The following is a 20,956-nucleotide window of genomic DNA, read 5'->3' on the forward strand; positions in this document are numbered from 1 at the left end:
GTGGTGCATGGGCCAAGTCTTTCTGTGAGGTGTCTTGAATTTAAACATCATGGAGGGCATGGATGGCATGGGATTGTGCTGATTTTTCTGTGTTTTTCGATTTTTTGGGGTGTTCATGGGGACAGGCCATGTGAGTGGGGGCCATTTTGAGTGCTGGTACAGGCAGGCCCTGGCCATGTGCTGGGAGGCAAGGGGCCATTTTGAATGCAGGCAGTGTTCTTAGGCCTGCAACCATTTTGCCTAGCTTTCAACCATTATGCCCAGGGGTAGTGAGTGGCGCATGGGCCTAGTCTTTCTGTGGGGTGTCTTGAATTTAAACATCATGGAGGGCATGGATGGCATGGGTTTGTGCTGATTTTTCTGTGTTTTTCGATTTTTGGGCTATTGTTGTGGCCTTTTGACCAGGGGTAGTGAGTGGTGCATGGGCCTAGTCTTTCTGTGGGGTGTCTTGAATTTAAACATCATGGAGGGCATGGATGGCATGGGATTGTGCTGATTTTTCTGTGTTTTTTGATATTTTGGGGTGTTCATGGGGACAGGCCATGTGGGTGGGGGCCATTTTGAGTGCTGGTACAGGCAGGCCCTGGCCATGTGCTGGGGGGCAAGGGGCCATTTTGAAGGCAGGCAGTGTTCTCAGGCCTGCACCCATTTTGCCTAGCTTTCATCCATTATGCCCAGGGGTAGTGACTAGTGAGTGGTGCATGGGCCTAATCTTTCTGTGGGGTGTCTTGAATTTAAACATCTTTGAGGGCATGGATGGCATGGGATTGTGCTGATTGGGGTGTATAACTGAACTGATGTTCCTCTGTCTTCCATTGCTTTTAGGTGCACAAGACTCAAGAGAGCCACCAGTGCCAGGAAGAAGTCCTGCAGCGGTGTGTGTGTGCAGCATAACGTCACGCGACGTCACGTCTGGCCACAGACAACTCTGCAACTCGTGCAACTGCAGCCTGCTGTTCTGACCTCTGAAGAAGATGGCCCCAAAAAAAGTTCCAAAAAAAGTTCCCCGTAGCTCCTCTAGCAAGAAAGTTGCCAGTAAGGAGCAGAAGAAGCAAGTTACCAAGGAACTGGTGTGCTGCCCGCCACATTTTTTGGGAGTATAAAAAAAAGTACGCCTGCAGCAGCAGCGGGATCTGCTGGGGACCAAGCTGGGAGCAGCACCCCCGCTCCATTGGGCTCAGTGCCACCACCGCCACGCCAACTTAAGTCCAAGCCCTTGAGTGCTGCAGAGGCACTTAGTCTAGTTGTTCAATCACCATCGACCAGTGATGTTGGCTCATCGCAAGAAAGTAGCAGCAATGTCCCTCAATCAACACAGGTTGTTGTAACTCATCTGACGAGTGTTGAACAACCACAGCCGCAACAACATGTGCAAGTACAAGCCCAAGTACAAGTGGAAGGAGAGGCAGCGCAAGGAGATGCGCAAGCAGAGGTGCATGGAGGGTCACAAGTGCCCACAATAGTTGTTCCTCCCGAAGTAGGGGCACATCAGGAAATCTACAATCAAGCCGAGGTATCATTTGAGGAAGCCACTCCTCCTGATGATCATTCATTGTCTTCCACATCCCTAGCAAGGAAAAGATCAAGGGTGGTGTCTACATCTTCTTCAAGCCCACCTCCTTCTGATGATATGGATCAAAATTGGGAACCAGCACCACTGCCGCCTGAGAGTGAGGCACACCATGATCTGACAAAGGTAGTTAAGCGTAAAAGGAAGGTCGTCGAAAGTCTCATAGTTATGGAGTGTGATGAGGCTCAACAAGAAGTGGCGGATACTCCTGCTGATGAAGACTCTCACGACGACGACGCAGTCATCATAAAGGTCACTGCAGCCCGAGCGGGCACGCAGCAAACAGACATTTTGACCCTAGCCCGAGAAGCTGCTGAGCATGATGATGTTGTGGACGAGGAGGCAATGGAAATACCACAATCATTGGAGTTAACTAGTATACCAACACCTACTGCTTCCATATTTCTTCCTCGCCAGAAGGGACCTCCATCCACCTCGACCTCAATTAGTGGTGGTGAAAGTGTACAACGTAGTAAAGTTCGGCAATCCACATCCTCCACTTCATCTGGCATTAGCAGCATGACCACCACCAGTATCGCTGCCTCCTCGGGCCCCCACAGACATTTCAATCCCGCAGTTTGGGACTTCTTTAGTGTTTGCCCAAAAAAGGAAAACTTTGCCATTTGTAGCATTTGTAAGGTTGCAGTTAGTCGTGGTAAGTTTGGAACCAACTATGGTACCGGAGGCCAGAGAGGTAATCTTAAGAGACAACACGCTGTCCAATGGTTTGCGCACCTAAAGGAGATCAAGAAAGCCCGAATTGCAAGTCAAGAAAACGTTGATGTTTCATCTGATGATGACGAGGAGGAAGAAGACTTGTCAAACACTTCACTTACACCCAGTACCCCTGTCCGCAGCACACCCCATGTGAGCCACACTAAGAGTGTGGGAGAGAGTGAGACACCAATGCGAAAAAGTTCATTAGCGAGCGTAACTGGGTCGAAGAAGTCATCATCATCATCATCCCGTAAATGCATGGTCCAGGCCAACATTAGAACCATGTTGTTTTCAGACGCGCCATATGATCTCAACCACCCACTGACGCGTCTGTATAACACTAAGCTGGCTAAAATGCTAGCTCTGGACCTTCTCCCTTTTTCTTTTGTAGAAGGGGTTGGTTTTCCAGAATTAGTGGCAGCGCTCTGCCCTAAATGGAAGGTTCCTAGCCGGTTCTATTTTGCCAGAGTTGCGGTTCCAGCACTACATGAAGATGTGCTGGAGGTGATTTGGGGCAGCTTTGCAGAAGAGTGCTGTTCACACTATACATCTGACAACAGACATGTGGACCAGTGGCGCAGGTGCTGATTACATGTGCATCACTGCACACTGGGTCTCTTTTTCAGGGGTTAAAGCAAAGCTAAACGCAGGTGTTGACACGGACCAAGTTTTTAAAGATGCTCGGAAACATGCAACACTAGCCATGTTTGGCTTGGAGAAACGTCATACAGCAGAAAACATTTTGAATGAGTTTAACACAAAGGTCTTTCACTGGCTGTCCCCCAAAAAACACCAGATTGGTTATGTTTCCACGGATAATGGCGCCAATGTAGTTAAGGCCATGGATCTGGGTCACTATTTCAGAGTGCCGTGTTTGGCGCACTGTATAAACCTGGTTGTTAAAAAATTCTTGAGTGACGAAGACAGTCCAGCGTGCGAGTTAGTGGCCACCTGCCGAAGAATGTGCAACCATTTCAGCCATTCTTTTAAGGCCCGGAAGCATCTGAGGAGCCTGCTACATGAACGTCGAATGCCAGTGAAAGCACTCATCCAGGAGGTGCCAATTCGTTGGAACTCAACCTTCTACATGCTTGATCGTCTGTATGAGCAGTATACGGTACTCGATCACTATTTCTTAACACTGGGTACAGCTCAGAAGGACCTGAGGCTAGATGCGGCACAATGGAACCTAGTTAAAAGCCTGACAGACATGCTTCGTGCTTTTGAGGTCTTCAGGCGTGCAGTCAGCAAGGAGGACTGTCATTTGGGAAAAGCTATCCCATTGTTGCGCATGCTGGAGCACCAACTGAAGGCGGTGTCTTCTATGTTTCAAAAAGATCAAAAAAAGCAAGACGCTTTTGTTTTGGCTGGGAAATTATTAGAGCGCCTACTTGGCGATGAACGTCTTAAAATGATCCACTCAGAACAGCATTACATTTGTGCTACTATTCTGGATCCACGCTACAAAAAGGCGCTGGCAGGCCGAGCATTCTTTCCTTTTGATGATGAAGATGTTACAAAGTACAAACATTGGCTAGCCTTGTCAGCCATGAGGTTTGAAAGAGCACGGCAGCAAATTGAAGGAAAAGGCAGTACATCATCATCAGCAGGCCATCCCCAGTCAAAAGAATCCACTTCTGCACCTGTGGCTGTGGCACAAGTGACCTCTCAGCCGTTAAAGACACTGGCAACCGGATCATCTACACCAGACACAACAGTAACATTGGGTGAAGAAGAGGATTGGCTAACTTGGCTTGGGTTTGGTTCTCAAAAGGTCCCTGCAAAAAGTAAGCAAAGTGGAGGAACCTTGGAGAACCTTGAGTCGATGGTGCAGGACTATCTGAATGACTCAACAGAGGTCTATGTTAATGCTGACCCATTGGCGTATTGACATGGGAAAAAAGAATTGTGGGCACAGCTCTCCAACCTGGCTATAAACTACTTGTCTTGCCCACTCGCAAGTGTGTCTTCTGAACGTGTTTTCAGTGCTGCTGGTGGCATTGTAACTTCCAAACGGAGCCGCCTCTTGCTCAAAAATGTGGAGAGGTTAACAATGATTAAGATGAATCAGCACCTCATACCACCAGATTACAAAGTACGAGAACACACGCTGGATGAAGACGAGGAAGAAAGCAATGTAGATGAGGGAATTTCTTCTCTGTTTGGTGACACTGACCTACTCCTGCCTCAATTCCCAGATGTGAGAAGTTTGCCTGGTATATAATGCTCACTAATTCTAGTGATCACTTTGTACCATGCCAAGCAACCCGTATGATGATTGGTTGTAAGTCAACCTTATAGACCAGTTATCCTAGTGGTAACGTGGACAAAGCAGTCTTAGGCTAAACTCTGAAAGGCATGTGAAGCCAGCTGTATCACCATACACAACCCCCTTGAATACCAAATGAAAGGGACACCACACAGATATATATATTGAAAATATATATAGATTTATTAACTACAAAATCCCCTGGACTCTTTATGAGCACAGAAGCACAAGCGTTAAATCACAAGACAGTTTAAAATACACAAAAGTTGCACAATATGGATGAGCCCTAGGGGCCACCTAAACCATATACTAAGAAAGTGGTATAAGCGATACCAAACGGAAAGGGAACAGGCCTAGGGCCTTGGGAATCGCTGGAGCTATTCGAGACTAGCAGTGACTAAGTCGGGAAAGGCCCGCGGGACTCGGGTGCAGTGTTCAAAGTGCACGCACTTTCCAATGTAAAGTCTATGGTGCGTAAAAAGTACAAAGTTAGTTAGTTTGGAACCTTCCGAGTGACCTAGAAAGCTGAAACTTGAGACACAGGCCCTAGAGATGTGTACCAGTGTAGGAACACCGGCGGAGCTGAGTTACCTCACCCACAGGAAGCGGGTGCACAGGGTCGAAGTAGTGTCGGGTTTCGTCACGCTGGTCGATGGTGCTTGGAGCTGAAGATGCTGCAGGCGGCTCGATGTGAAGAGTTCCGGTGGATCCAAGGGTGGATCTGAAGATGTGAAGACCTGAAAGCAGAGGGGACAATGTTCAAAGTCACTAGCCAGTGACTACCGTGGAACCAGATTGGAACCAGGCCATGTCGGGTGCAAACAGGCGTTGTTGTGTAGCTTCTCTCTGCAGCCACGTGGACACCGGGGGTCGAGGACATAAAGAAGTCAGTCACGAGCTGTCCCACGCAGGCTTCTCGCTGTTGGTGGTGTCGGCAACTTGATCGGAGCAAACAGGCCTTGGCTAATGCAAGCCATGCAGGATTCAAAAGATGCTGGTTACTCGGACCAGCAAGGTCAGAGCAGGGGCTCCTTTTCACAGAAGCGAGGGCAAGTCTAGAGCAACCAGACCCGCAGTGTAGTTTGTCGGTTTCGTCGCCAAGATGGCCGCTGGACGCGTGGCTAGTGGCCGGGATGGCGCGTCGAGTGGCACAATGCAAAAGGGCCCCACGCAGATCGTGGAGATGCTGGGGGGCTGATCTTCGGTACAAGGGCTGCTCGGTGGTGGGGGTTCTCAGGCCCCAAAGCACAACGTCGAGGATCCCTCTGGTGCTGCGCAGTCAGCTCTTCGGGTGTCTTTCAAGATGGCCGGTCCCACGTCTCTCGATGCCTCCACGGGTCCCTTCTTTGCAGGGACTGTGGATCGGGCTGAGGGAAGTCTGGGAGTCTGGTTCTTGTCAGGCTTTGGGCTCGGGCTCCGGCGGGAGGCGGCGGCAAAGCAGATGTCGATTCGCTGGTTGGTACCTGCTTTCACAGGGTGGCCACTCCTAGGCCACAAGGGAGATTCTCTTCAGTCTTCTGAGCAGCAGAATGTCAAAGTCCAGTCTTCTTCTTTGTGTAAAGTTGATTCAGGATGATCTGCTGTGCAATGGCACTGCTCCCACTCTTATTCCCAATCTGAGGGGTGGATCACCTACTAGGTCCCTCCTCTGGGAGGAACCAGGAAGGGGGGCGGTTACACCCCCTTTCCTTTGTCCAGCTCCTCGCCAGGCCTGGGTCTGGAAAGTCCCAGGACTGGTTTGGACTGGCTTATGCACGGGGACACCTTGTGTGCCCCGGGCATGTCTCAATCTATTCAGCCCTGTCCTACCCAATACACAAAACCCTGTCTGGGGTGGTGCTCGCACCTCCCAAGGCAGGAAACCCTTTGTCCAGGCCACCATCTGCCGAGTTTCGGTCAGCAGCAGGAGGCCAGACTCGTGTCTGTGGTGGCAGCATCCATTTTGTGATGCTGAGGCTCTGGTTAACTTTAACTGGGGTTAAGGCTACACACATGTCGTGTCCCTCTAGAAGGGTGGAATGCTATCCCCGTCGACAGAACTGTCAAGGGGATAGTATTCCAATTCGTATGACACCTTACTCGACATGTTTTGATAAAGCCAAACCAAAGATAGCATATAACCGCGAGGATTATAATGCACTTAAGAGTATATGGTATGGCAATATCCCGGAACAGCTTAGGGAGTGGTTCCCGACAGCTGCAGACAGGCTCAGCTCATGCTAGAGCACCATCTCACATATTTCCAAGCACTCTGCCTCCAGGATTGATGAGGCCTTCCATAGGAATGGCTGATAGGAACATATGTGTCCAGTTTAGGGTTAGATATAGGGATACTATATCTAAGTAAGAGGTGATTACACTGACTTACCCCAGATGAGTGATCAGCCAGTTGTGTCAAATCTGGAGGGCAGGCCAGGGGTGGCATAATACATGCTGCAGCCCCTGGTAGGCCTTGGATGCACCTATGCCCTGGGTACCTATGGCACACTGTTACAGGGGCTCATAAGGTGAACCAGTTCCAATTCGTAATGCACCTAGAGTGCATTGGCAATAACTTAGAGAGAGAACAGCAGGCTGTGGGTCTGATTAGCAGGCCCACAGCCACATTAAGTCATAAACCAGTGAAGCAAAAAGCAAAAATTTGGGGTGACCGTAGGATAGCAGACCCTACTCTCCTATACAACCCCCCCCAAACGCAGGGACATTGGACTAACCTTGACCAGTTGTGTCTTCATGTTCTAAGTGGAAGTACCTGGAGAGACCATCTGCGTTGCCATGGTCAGTCCCTGGGCGGTGCTCCACTGTAAAGTCCATCCCCTGTAGGGAAATGGACCACCTGAGTAGTTTGGGGTTTTCACCCTTCATCTGATTAAGCCATAAGAGGGGCTTATGGTCGGTCTGAATCTTGAAGTGAGTGCCAAATAAGTATGGTCTCAACTTCTTCAGGGCCCACACCACAGCAAAGGCCTCCCTCTCAATAGCTGACCAACGTTTCTCTCTGGGGGTCAGCCTTCTGCTAATAAAAGCAATGGGCTGGTCCTGGCCATCTACATTAAGCTGTGAAAGCACTGCTCCCACTCCCAACTCAGAAGCATCTGTTTGGACAATGAACTCTCTTGAGTAGTCAGGACTCTTCAGGATAGGTGCAGAGCACATTGCCTTCTTCAGGTCATCAAATGCCTTTTGACAGTTTTCTGTCCACTGAACCTTTTTGGGCATCTTCTTAGATGTCAGATCATTAAGAGGGGTCACAATGGACCCATAGTTCTTAACAAACTTCCTGTAGTACCCAGTCAGGCCTAAGAAAGCTCTGACCTGAGTCTGGGTAGTTGGAGGGGACCAGTCCTTTATGGTCTGGATCTTACTCTCCAGTGGTTGAACTTGGCCTCCACCTACAAGGTGGCTCAAGTATGCAACCTTGCTCTGCCCTATCTGGCACTTTGTTGCCTTGATAGTGAGGCCTGCCTTTTGCAGAGCCTCAAGCACTTCCTTCAGGTGGACCAGGTGATCCTCCCAGGTGGAGCTAAAGACAGCAATATCATCCAGATATGCTGCGCAAAAGTCATCCAACCCAGTAAGGACTTGATTCACCAACCTTTCGAAGGTGGCAGGTGCATTTTTCAAACCAAAGGGCATTACCACAAATTGATAATGCCCGCTAGGGGTAGAAAATGCTGTCTTGGCTTTAGACTCCTCAGATAACCTGATTTGCCAGTAGCCAGCTGTCAAGTCAAATGTGCTCAAATATTTGGCAGAAGCCAACTTGTCAATGAGCCCTTGGAATAGGGTGTGCATCTGTCCTGGTGACAGCATTGAGTCCTCTGTAATCCACACAGAACCTCATCTCTCTCTTGCCATCTTTGGTGTGAGGTTTGGGGACCAGAACCACTGGGCTAGCCCAGGGGCTCTCTGAAGGCTCAATGACACCTAATTCCAGCATCTTTTGCACCTCAGTCTTTATACAGTCCCTGACGTGGTCAGGTTGCCTGTAAATCTTGCTCTTTACAGGAAGACTGTCACCAGTGTCCACCACATGGGTACACCAGTTAGTCTGACTGGGTGTCAATGAGAACATATGCCTGTATGCCTGTAGAACTTGTCTGCAGTCCTTTTGCTGATGTTCAGTGAGGCTGCCATCTAAGGCCACACCATCAACTGATCCATCCTCAGGGTTCTGAGTGAGCAGGTCTGGGAGAGGGTCACTCTCTACCTCCTGTTCCCCATCTGTAGCCATGAGCAAGCCCATGTCTGCCCTGATGACATATGCCTTCAATCTGTTGACATGGAGCACCCTGTGGGGGCTCCTGGGTGTTCCTAGGTCCACCAAGTAGGTAACCTCTCCCTTCTTCTCCAGAATAGTATGGGGTCCAGACCATTTGTCTTGGAGTGCTGCTGGGGCCACTGGCTCCAACACCCATACCTTCTGTTCAGGCTGAAACTCAACTAGGACAGCCTTTTGGTCATGCCAAGCTTTCTGTAATTCTTGGCTAGCCTCAAGGTTTTTGGATGCCTTTTCCATGTACTCTGCCATCCTGGAGCGGAGACAAGTACATAATCCACTATGTCTTGCTTAGGCTTTTTGAGAGGTAACTCCCATCCTTCCTTCACCAGACACAGGGGTCCTCTTACAGGGTGCCCAAACAACAATTCAAAGGGGCTGAAGCCAACCCCCTTTTGAGGGACCTCTCTGTAAGCAAACAAAAGGCAGGGCAGTAGGATGTCCCATCTTCGCCTGAGCTTTTCAGGTAACCCTTTAATCATGCCCTTTAGGGTCTTGTTAAATCTCTCAACAAGCCCATTACATTGTGGATGATAAGGAGTGGTGAACTTGTAGTTGACACCACATTCCTTCCACATAGCTGTCAAATATCCTGACATGAAGTTGGCACCTCTGTCAGATATTACCTCCTTAGGAAACCCCACTCTGGAGAAAACTCCAAGTAAGGCCCTGGCCACAACAGGAGTTGTTGTGGTCCTAAGTGGAATTGCCTCTGGGTACCTGGTGGCATGATCCACTACCACCAGTATGAATCTGTGCCCAGATGCTGTAGGGGGATCCATTGGACCTACAATATCAATCCCCACTCTTTCAAAGGGAACCCCCACCACAGGTAGTGGTATCAGGGGGACCTTTGTTGTTCCACCTGCTTTACCACTGGCTTGGCAGGTTTCACAGGAGCGACAAAACTCCTTGGTGTCTTCAGACATGTGAGGCCAGTGAAAGTGAGGGACAAGCCTGTCCCAGGTCTTATTCTGGCCTAAGTGTGCTGCTAAAGGAATATCATGGGCTAAGGTGAGAAGGAAACCCCTAAATTGCAGAGGTATAACCAACCTCCTGGTTGTACCAGGCTTGGGGTCTCTACCCTCTGTGTAAAGGAGTCCTTCATCCCAATAAACTTTATGGGCACCTTGAGCATTCCCAGCAGCCTCAGCAGCAGCCTGCTGTCTGAGGGGTTCAAGAGAAGGACAGGTTAACTGAGCCTGCCCCAAGTCTGCCCTAGAAGGTCCCCCTGTCCCCAGGAACTCAACCTGATCAGGTTCAAGTTCTTCAGAGACATTTCCTTCAGGGGTCTCAAGATCAGTTTCCTGTGAAGCCTGATCCTAACTTGCAGGCAGTTGGGAAGGCACAGCCTTAACCCTCCTGTTCTTCTTCTTGGAAAGTGATTGGTCCATTGTTCCAGGATCCAAGACCTGGGGTTCAGAGAGGCACTTTTTGGCCTGTGACCTGGTCACAGCAAGGACATGTGATGATATCCCTAACATCTCTGCATGAGTCCTGTACTCAACTTCTGACCATAGAGAGTTCTCCAGGTCATTGCCCAACAAACATTCAACTGGGAGATCAGCACTAACCACAACTCTTTTTAGGCCAGTTACCCCTCCCCAGGAAAAGTTAACAAGTGCCACACTATGTGTAGTAGTGACATTGCTGGCATTGGTCACCAGGTAATTATCACCTGGCATGTATTGTCCAGGGTCCACAAAGTTAGGTGTCACCATTGTGACACTGGCACATGTGTCCCTGTAAGCTTGAGCCACTTTGTTATTAATCAAAGGCGTCTGTCTGTATTTGCCCAGGTTACTGGGACTTATGTCAGGGGTCAAATCTATGTCCCCTTCACAAATCAGAACAGCCTGTGTAAGGGTTCTGACTAGGTCAGAATCTCCTTCAGTTCCCAAAGTGATACCCACTACCCCCTTGGTTTGAGGACCAGCACTGCTAGCTGTACTAGTGGGTGCAGTTGCCTTAGGGGCTGCAGTGCTGGGGGCTCCACCCTTTTTACACTCACTTGTCCAGTGAGAGGTGTTCTTACAAGTTTTACACCAGGGTTTCTTCTGACCTTCTTTCTTCTTCTTCTTAGAAGTTTGGGACCCACCCTCTGTATCAGTTTGGGGGCCTGTTGAAGACTTCTGGTCTTTAGATTTCTGCTCCCCACCCTTCTGGTCTATTTTCTTCTGGTCACCCCCTTGGTTCTGGTTCTGGTTCTTTTGCTTAACTCTGGTTCCTACCCATTTATCTGCCCTCTTTCCCAATTCTTGGGGAGAGGTCAACTCTGAGTCAACCAAATGTTGATGCAACTGCTGGTTCTGACAATTATTTAAAATTTGTTCTCTCATCAGCAAATTATACAATCCTTCTTAGTCTGTAACCTTGCTTCCCAGCAACCATCCCTCCAGAGCCTTAGTGGCACGCTCAACAAATTCAGACCAGTCCTGAGTCTGTGTCTTCTGGGTATCTCTGAACATTAACCTGTACTGTTCAGTGGTTAAGCCTAACCCATCAATCAGAGCACTCTTCAGGACCAGGTAGTTTGTAGAATCCCCATCACTAACTGTGAGGAGTCTGTCTCGGCCTCTACCTTCAAAGGAGAGCCACAAGATTGCTGCCCACTGCTCCTGAGGGATCTGCTGTACTCTGCAGGCTCTCTCCATTGCAGTAATCCATTTATGGATATCATCCCCAGCTTTGTAGGGGGGCACAATCTTACTCAGGCTTCTGTTATCAAAAGACCTGTCTTTATCCTTGTGGATATTGCTGCCACCAGTGGGTTCTATTACCCCACTCTCTCTAGGCTGTCTTGCTCTAGCAAGTCTCTCTTGGGCCAGGGCAACTTCTAGTTCTCGCTTCTGGATCCTAAGCTCAGCCTCTCTCATTTTGGCCTCATGTTCCCTTCTCTGAGGGCTAGCCACCTCCCTTCTGGAGTGGCCATGAGAACCTCTAGAAGCATGGGAGTGGTTAGAGTCACCTGAGTGAGTCCTTCTCCACCTAGGCTTCTGGTTAAGTCCACCTGGGGGTCTGAATGGGTTGTTACCTGATTCAGTCCCAAATAGGCTTAAGTTAGCCTGGTTCGGTCTACTAACCAGCACCTGACTATTTCTGTCATCATCTGACTCACTGCTTCCCCCCTCTGTCTCTTCTTCCTCTTCCTCTTCCTCCTCATCTACCTGAGGAGCTCCAGTGATGGGGGCTTCCTCATCTACCAGGATGATAGGGACAGGGGTGTCTACAGTGTCATCCTCTGAAGGATGGCCTCCTTCAGCATTCCCAGTGGGGTCTGCCTTAGAGGGCTTTAGAGTCTCAGACTGGTCTAAGAGCTCTCTTAGGTGGTCTGTAGTAGGGGAAGGCCCTGTCTTCAGACCCCTTAAGACACAAAGCTGTCTTAATTCCTTAAAGGAAAAAATAGCAAATTTGGATGGTGCCCTTGGAGGGTCACTCTCAACAGGAGTAAGTCCACTGGACCCCTATGCTCCAGACATTGCTCTAGTGTGGGTGGATGTGTTGCAATCTACCTACACTGGTGTTTACCTACCAAACCTATCTAGTAGTTGTAGTCAGGGTGTGCTACTCCCTTTGCTCTACAACAACTAAGTTCAGTAGAACTTAAGTATAACAGTCTTGTTTTATATGTACCTAAAAGGTACCTGTGTGATCTTTCAAATGATAATCTCAAAGATTGCAATGGTAAAACAACAGCAAGCTCAGATCCCAATCCGCTGCTCACCAATGTGAGAAGTTGGCCTGGTATATAATGCTCACTAATTCTAGTGATCACTTTGTACCATGCCAAGCAACCCTTATGATGATTGGTTGTAAGTCAACCTTATAGACCAGTTATCCTAGTGGTAACGTGGACAAAGCAGTCTTAGGCTAAACTCTGAAAGGCATGTGAAGCCAGCTGTATCACCATACACAACCCCCTTGAATACCAAATGAAAGGGACACCACACAGATATACATATTGAAAATATATATAGATTTATTAACTACAAAATCCCCTGGACTCTTTATGAGCACAGAAGCACAAGCGTTAAATCACAAGACAGTTTAAAATACACAAAAGTTGCACAATATGGATGAGCCCTGGGGGCCACCTAAACCATATACTATGAAAGTGGTATAAGAGATACCAAACGGAAAGGGAACAGGCCTAGGGCCTTGGGAATCGCTTGAGCTATTCGAGACTAGCAGTGACTAAGTCGGGAAAGGCCCACGGGACTCGGGTGCAGTGTTCAAAGTGCACGCACTTTCCAATGTAAAGTCTATGGTGAGTAAAAAGTACAAAGTTAGTTAGTTTGGAACCTTCCGAGTGACCTAGAAAGCTGAAACTTGAGACACAGGCCCTAGAGATGTGTACCAGTGTAGGAACACCGGCGGAGCTGAGTTACCCCACCCACAGGAAGCGGGTGCACAGGGTCGAAGTAGTGTCGGGTTTCGTCACGCTGGTCGATGGTGCTTGGAGCTGAAGATGCTGCAGGCGGCTCGATGTGAAGAGTTCCGGTGGATCCAAGGGTGGATCTGAAGATGTGAAGACCTGAAAGCAGAGGGGACAATGTTCAAAGTCACTAGCCAGTGACTACCGTGGAACCAAATTGGAACCAGGCGATGTCGGGTGCAAACAGGCATTGTCGTGTAGCTTCTCTCTGCAGCCACGTGGACACCGGGGGTCGAGGATGTCCAGGAGTCGGTCACGAGCTGTCCCACGCAGGCTTCTCACTGTTGGCGGTGTCGGCAACTTGATCGGACCAAACAGGCCTTGGCTAATGCAAGCCACGTAGGATTCAAAAGATGCTTGTTACTCGGACCAGCAAGGTCAGAGCAGGGGCTCCTTTTCACAGGAGCGAGGGCAAGTCTGGAGCAACCAGACCCGCCATATAGTTTGTCGGTTTCATCGCCAAGATGGCCGCTGGCTGCGTGGCTAGTGGCCGGGATGGCGCGTCGAGTGGCACAATGCAAAAGGGCCCCACGCAGATCGTGGAGATGCTGGGGGGCTGATCTTCGGTGCAAGGGCTGCTCCGTGTTGGGGGTTCTCAGGCCCTAAAGCACAACGTCGAGGATGCCTCTGGTGCTGCGCAGTCAGCTCTTTGGGTGTCTTTCAAGATGGCTGGTCCCACGTCTCTCGATGCCTCCACGGGTCCCTTCTTTGCAGGGACTGTGGATCGGGCTGGGAGAAGTCTGGGAGTCTGGTTCTTGTCAGGCTCTGGGCTCGGGCTCCGGCGGGAGGTGGCGGCAAAGCAGACGTCGATTTGCTGGTTGGTACCTGCTTTCACAGGGTGGCCACTCCTAGGCCACAAGGGAGATTCTCTTCAGTCTTCTGAGCAGCAGAATGTCGAAGTCCAGTCTTCTTCTTCGTGTAAAGTTGATTCAGGATGATCTGCTGTGCAATGGCACTGCTCCCACTCTTATTCCCAATCTGAGGGGTGGATCACCTACTAGGTCCCTCCTCTGGGAGGAACCAGGAAGGGGGGCGGTTACACCCCCTTTCCTTTGTCCATCTCCTCGCCAGGCCTGGGTCTGGAAAGTCCCAGGACCGGTTTGGACTGGCTTATGCACGGGGACACCTTGTGTGCCCTGGGCATGTCTCAATCTATTCAGCCCTGTCCTACCCAATACACAAAACCCTGTCTGGGGTGGTGCTCGCACCTCCCAAGGCGGGAAACCCTTTGTCTAGGCCACCATCTGCCGAGTTTCGGTCAGCAGCAGGAGGCCAGACTCGTGTCTGTGGTGGCAGCATCCATTTTGTGATGCTGAGGCTCTGGTTAACTTTAACCGGGGTTAAGGCTACACACATGTCGTGTCCCTCTAGAAGGGTGGAATGCTATCCCTGTCGACAGAACTGTCGAGGGGATAGTATTCCAATTCGTATGACACCTTACTTGACATGTTTTGATAAAGCCAAACCAAAGATAGCATATAACCGCGAGGATTATAATGCACTTAAGAGTATATGGTATGGCAATATCCCGGAACAGCTTAGGGAGTGGTTCCCGACAGCTGCAGACAGGCTCAGCTCATGCTAGAGCACCATCTCACATATTTCCAAGCACTCTGCCTCCAGGATTGATGAGGCCTTCCATAGGAGTGGCTGATAGGAACATATGTGTCCAGTTTAGGGTTAGATATAGGGATACTATATCTAAGTAAGAGGTGATTACACTGAATTACCCCAGCTGAGTGATCAGCCAGTTGTGTCAAATCTGGAGGCCAGGCCAGGGGTGGCATAATACATGCTGCAGCCCCTGGTAGGCCTTGGATGCACCTATGCCTTGGGTACCTATGGTACACTGTTACAGGGGCTCATAAGGTGAACCAGTTCCAATTCGTAATGCACCTAGAGTGCATTGGCAATAACTTAGAGAGAGAACGGCAGGCTGTGGGTCTGATTAGCAGGCCCACAGCCACATTAAGTCATAAACCAGTGAAGCAAAAAGCAAAAATTTGGGGTGACCATAGGATAGCAGACCCTACTCTCCTACAGCAGAGTATGAGGACGAACTCTTATTCTTATTCCCTGACACCAAGCCCTGAAAATGAGACAATTATTCAATAAATTTCTTTGTCGTCCTTATTCACTTTTATTCCTGTGTGTCTGTCTTTCTTTTGTTTTGCACAGTTAATATAAATAAAACTTTAATCACCTAATCACAAAAACAAGCCCATCAGCAGAACTGTCTTTACTTGTTTGCTTATTGATTTGAAGGTGCCGCAGTCTGCATTCCTCAGGTTCACAAGTTCACAAGAACATGCTCCTCTATCCTCCTCCTCCAGACTCCTATTTCCCTCAAAGCAGAGGGCTGGATTACGCCCAATGAAGAAAGACTTGTGGGGGTGTTCTACTTCTTTGTGGGTGAGTTGGCGGGTCTTGGGGCATTGCTGGGAAGCTCTAATACCGGATAAAAGTGGTTTGGACCAAATCGGAAGCAACATTTATTTTGCGTTTTTGCTGACTTGCTTGCCTTTGAGATGTTCTTTGAGGGGGTTCCGGGTGTTTGTGTGTGGGTTTTCGGGTCTGGAAGCACTGCTGGGACAGACTAATTTTGATTGCATTTGCTTTTCAGGAAATCCGTGGTGGTAAACGTGTCGTAATTTGACAATGGCCGAGTTAGCGCTTTGCTGTGCTACACGTTTTTTCCCCTTAACTTGACTATACTTAGAAACGCCATTTTGTAAATTGTGGCGGCCATCTTAGAGAATGAGCGGCCTCGTGGTCAGCATGCCCTTTAGTCCGTTGTCCGTGCAACTGACCACTCGACTCTGCCCAGCAACAGGCTATTTTTAGCCACGGTCAAGCCCGCTCATGCGCAGTTCCGACTGACCAGTCACCTCTCAGGAATGTGCAGCCAAACTGACCAGTGGGGTTGTAACCCCTCCCATGAGTTGGCTGTGCTCCAAAAATGACCATATATGTACATAATCTCTGTAACCTTGTGCCGCCTATCTTTTTATTGCTTGTAAACTGTATAAAAGAGGGACTCACACCAACGTTCGGGGTGATACTTCTTGCATTGCCGAAGGGTGCTGTAGGAATGTACCACCACCCCATGGGGTCTTAATAAACTTGTTCTTTGTACTTTTCAGTTTCCGTGCCAACAGTTCTTTCAGTGTAAGTGGGTTATCTACGGAGCATGTAGGCCTTGGGAACCCGATACTACAAATTGGCGACCACGAAGGGACTCATCGGCGACTCGGATGCCCAAAGGAGAGGTCGTGACGAAGGTTTGGAAACTCGCCATGGACGCGTACGCTGCCACCGAGTGACCCGAGTCTTGGCACCCACGGTGTTTCTTCCCTTCCTTCCGATCTGACCTTCCAGGTGGCGCCGGTCTCCGACTGAGTTCTCGATCGTCTGCATTGCTGGATAAGTGCCGTTTGGCTGATTCGATTAAAGACCTTGGCAGTTGGAATCTGGACCTTTGAGATTTGGGTAAGATTTGTGATCGGTAAGGTAGTCTGCGGACGCTTACTGAAGTTCTATGATTTGTGATCGGTAAGGTAGTCCTCGGACGCTTGCCGAAGTTCTATGACCTGTGTCTATGATTTGAGTTAGCTAACATTTGTGACTTTGTGACCTTTGTGATCTTTGAATTATATGTGTAGTGCACTTCACATAGGCAGGCATGTAGAGATGTTTCTCTAATTTTGTTTTTTTTCCTCTGAGCGGCACATTTGTGTGAAGTACTGTAAGTGCCAGTTTATACGGTATCACGCTTTCGTGATACTTTTTGAACATGCCTGTTTTAAGCACACTCCGAGGGATGTGCTGTCTTGGAAATGGTACCACAATTAGGTTAGCGGAATCACAGCCGGCTCCCCCAGAAGGAACTCCGAATCGTGAAATGTATATAAAATTTGGCCTTCCCCCTATAATGTATAGCAAATTATGGCATAAATATACAAAAACCGATCCTGAATTGCAATGGCCACTACATGGGTCGTTCGATTTGCGAAAGGTTCAATTTGTGGAGCAGTGTTTGTTTCAACGTAGGTCTAGACAGAATATGTTTGATTGTGTACGAATGTGGGAGAAAGCGGTGCGTGAACGTATGAAACGTGAAATTGCCTTGGCGGACAAAGAGCAGCGCAAGGCTGCTCGAGATAAGGCTTTACAGCTTGAGGAAAAAGAAGCGCAGGAGAAGAAAGAGAGGGAGGAACGGGAACGTAACTTGCAAACGGCCGGTCAATTTCCTATTCGTCGTCCGCTTTATCCTGTCCTTAATAATGAAATTGATGATTTTTCGTTACTAGATCGCTCTCCACCTCCGTATGTCCATCCCACGGCTCCGTCTGAGGATTCCGGTGATGAAGGTCGGGATAAGTCGGATGGAAAGGACAAATCGAGTGTCAGGTTATCTGCGGAAAGAGCCGCGGACTTGTGTGGTCTTGCTAGGAAATTAAATTTGGATCATGTAACTGTAGCAACGATTTTAGCTGAAAAGAATTTGTGGTCAGAACGAGAATTAATGTGTTTCATACATACTTTAGCGCGTGAAGTTGTTGCTCGCTTCCGTAAATATTCGGAGACTTTAGAACCCAAAGCTGTGTCAGTTTATTGTGAGAATTTGGATAAAGGTTTATTTGCTCTTTCAGATACTGACGACCTTTTCAAACGACTACTTCATCTGCGGGATGAGGCGACCAGACTGCGGGATGAAAGGAAAAATGCTACAGGGTCCGTGCTGGGGTCAACGGAGGAATCCAAAGAGTGTCCCCTTCGGGGTTCAGATAAGACTACCAAAATGCATGTTATGCCTATGCGTGAAGCCGCGCCTTTGTATGTTCCTCCAAAGGGAGAGGGTACAGATGACGATAAAATGTCGAAGGATGCGAAGGGGTACTTTATATATAATTGGGTATATACGCCTTGGAATAGAGCAGATGTTATGGCGTTAAAGAACTCCCTGCCCGATCTTCGTAAAAATCCAGCTGCGTTCTATGAAGGGGTTGAGGGGGCCATTTCTTCTTGTGTAATGACCCTTGTTGATATAGATCTCTTCTTTGGGTTAATTCTTCCCCCTGATATGTGGAGGTTGATTCGTAAAACTAATGACCAAACGATTTTTGGGGCTGTTTGGAAGGATTTAGAGCAGGCTGACTTACAAAGGGAACCTGCATGTAAACCGTGTGCTTTGATCCTAGATCTCCCGACGGCTATTTTGACTAAATTAAAAACTCTGGTGCCTCCTAAAAAGATTGATTGGACCATGTTGGCTTCATGCAAACAGAAGCCAGACGAATCGGTATCTGATTTCTTTACACGCTTTGAAGAAGCTTTTCATGATTATAGTGGGCAATCATTAACAGACGATACGGGTAGGCATCTGTTTGTCGATAAGTATGTGGCTAATCTCCTACCGGAGATTGCGAAGCGATTGAAAACGAGCGAAAGGTCCTGGACCACGGCGACCCCTGCGTCTTTGTTAACTATGGCTCAGTATTATGAGCGGCAGGAATTGGAGGCTAAAGAAAGTGTTGATAAGAAGGCGAAGGAATTGAAAACGAAGGTGATGTTGGCACAGGTTCGTGGAACGCAATCTAGAGGGAATGATAGAGGCAGACGAGGAGGGGGTAATGCGTCGTACGGGCGTACGGATATAGCGGAGGATCAATGTGCTTATTGTAAGGAGTTTGGGCATTGGGCTGATGATTGTCCGGTACTTCGTGAGCAACGTAGTCAGCGTGGTCGAGGAGGTGGAAGGTCAAGGAACAGTTATTCGGGGGCGAGAGGTGGCGGAGGTGATCGTGGTAGGTTTGAAGAGAGGGGCCGTGGCCAGGATGACCGTAATACATTTGATAGGCGGAACCAGTATCAGATATCGGAGGGTGAGAATTTGGAGCATCAGGATTATGTGCATGCATAGGACTGCGTAGGATGGGGTACGGAATCAGTTGAAGTGCCAGTAGATCAGAGTGGTCCATATGTATCAGCGGGTATCTTGGGTTCTACTGATCAGTTTCTAGTTGACACAGGGGCTACTCGTAGCGCTCTGTCTAAAAACTTGGTTCTGAGGGCTCCCCTGTCTGGCGATATGATTACATGTATTGGGTTTGATGGTACACCCACTCCCAGCCCATTATCGAAGCCTCTTGCACTTTGTCTCGATAAATTTTTCAGTTTTGGCCAATTTTTGTTGTCACCTTATACCCCAGATAATATTCTGGGCATTGATTTGCTTAAATATTTTCGAGCGACGATACGTTGCGCTCCGGAGGGAGTGCGAGTTATTTTGAATGATAACTATCCAGATTCAGACAGATTTTTTACTATACAAGACTGTGAAGCATTAGCCTTTCTCCCTCACACGTTGTGGGCGACCTCAGATACGGATGTGGGACAGATGCTTATTCCACCTATTCGCATTACTGTAAAGGAGGGAGTACTTTTGCCACGTGTCCCACAGTATAAGATCTCCAGGGAAGGCGAAATTGCCCTGACACACATTGTTCAAGATTTGATCATTGCAGGGGTAGTGGAGGAAGTCCCCTATAATGTTTGCAATAGTCCTATTCTCCCGATCCTTAAGAAAGATACTGACGACAAAGTCTATCGATTTATTATTGATTTGAGAGAAATTAACAAAATTGTCATCCCCTAATACCCGGTGGTGTCTGATATCACGACATTGCTTACATTGGTCCCCCCAACGGCGACGACCTTTAGTGTCATCGACCTGAAAAATGCGTTCTTCTCTATTCCCATCCATCCTGATAGCAGATACTTATTTGGTTTTACGTTAAATAATAAATCGTATAGATTTTGTCGTGTTCCTCAACGTTACACTGAGAGTCCGAGTATCTATAGCCAGGCTTTAAAAAGACAGCTTGATTCCTTTCAATTGCAATCTGGAGTTGCCCTTATTCAGTATGTCGATGATCTTTTGTTGGCTGCTGACACTTATGTTCAATGCGAGGAGAGTACGCTTGCTTTACTTTCCTTTTTGGCTCAAAATAATCATAAAGTTTTGAAGAAAAAGCTTCAATATTGTAGACCCAAGGTGACCTACCTTGGTCATCTTTTGTCTAAGGAGGGGTGTGCAATAACATCAGATCGAATTCAGGCAATTTTAGATACACCAGTCCCCCACACACAGAGAGATGTACGTGCCTTCATAGGATTAACGTCCTTTTGTAGACAGTGGATCATGGGGTTTTCACACATTATCAAACCATTGTTGGCGTTGCTGTCCAAAACTACACCTATGCCCCTTGAATGGACAGATGAATGTCAAAATGCTTTCGAACAATTGAGACAGGCCCTTTGCTCTGCACCTGTGTTAGGTACACCAGACTATTCAAAGATTTTCACATTGTACGTACACGAGAAAGATGGGTGCGCGTTATCAGTGTTAGTGCAAGCACACGGGGACAAGCAAAGGCCATGTGCATACTTTTCGGCGGTCCTTGACCCTGTAGCACGTGGGTTACCTGGGTGTTTTCAAGCAGTTGCAGCAACAGCGGTAGCTATACGACAGAGTGAGGGAATAGTTTTATCGCACAAATTGTTGGTGTTAGTTCCCCATGCAGTTGATGCCCTGTTGAATCAGACGAAAACCCAGTATCTCACGAGTGCACGTTTGACAGGATATGAGCTTACACTTCTGGCGCCACATATCACACTGAAAAG

The sequence above is a fragment of the Lissotriton vulgaris genome, chromosome 7, assembly GCF_964263255.1.
Source record: "Lissotriton vulgaris chromosome 7, aLisVul1.2, whole genome shotgun sequence".
Taxonomy (NCBI): Eukaryota; Metazoa; Chordata; class Amphibia; order Caudata; family Salamandridae; genus Lissotriton; species Lissotriton vulgaris.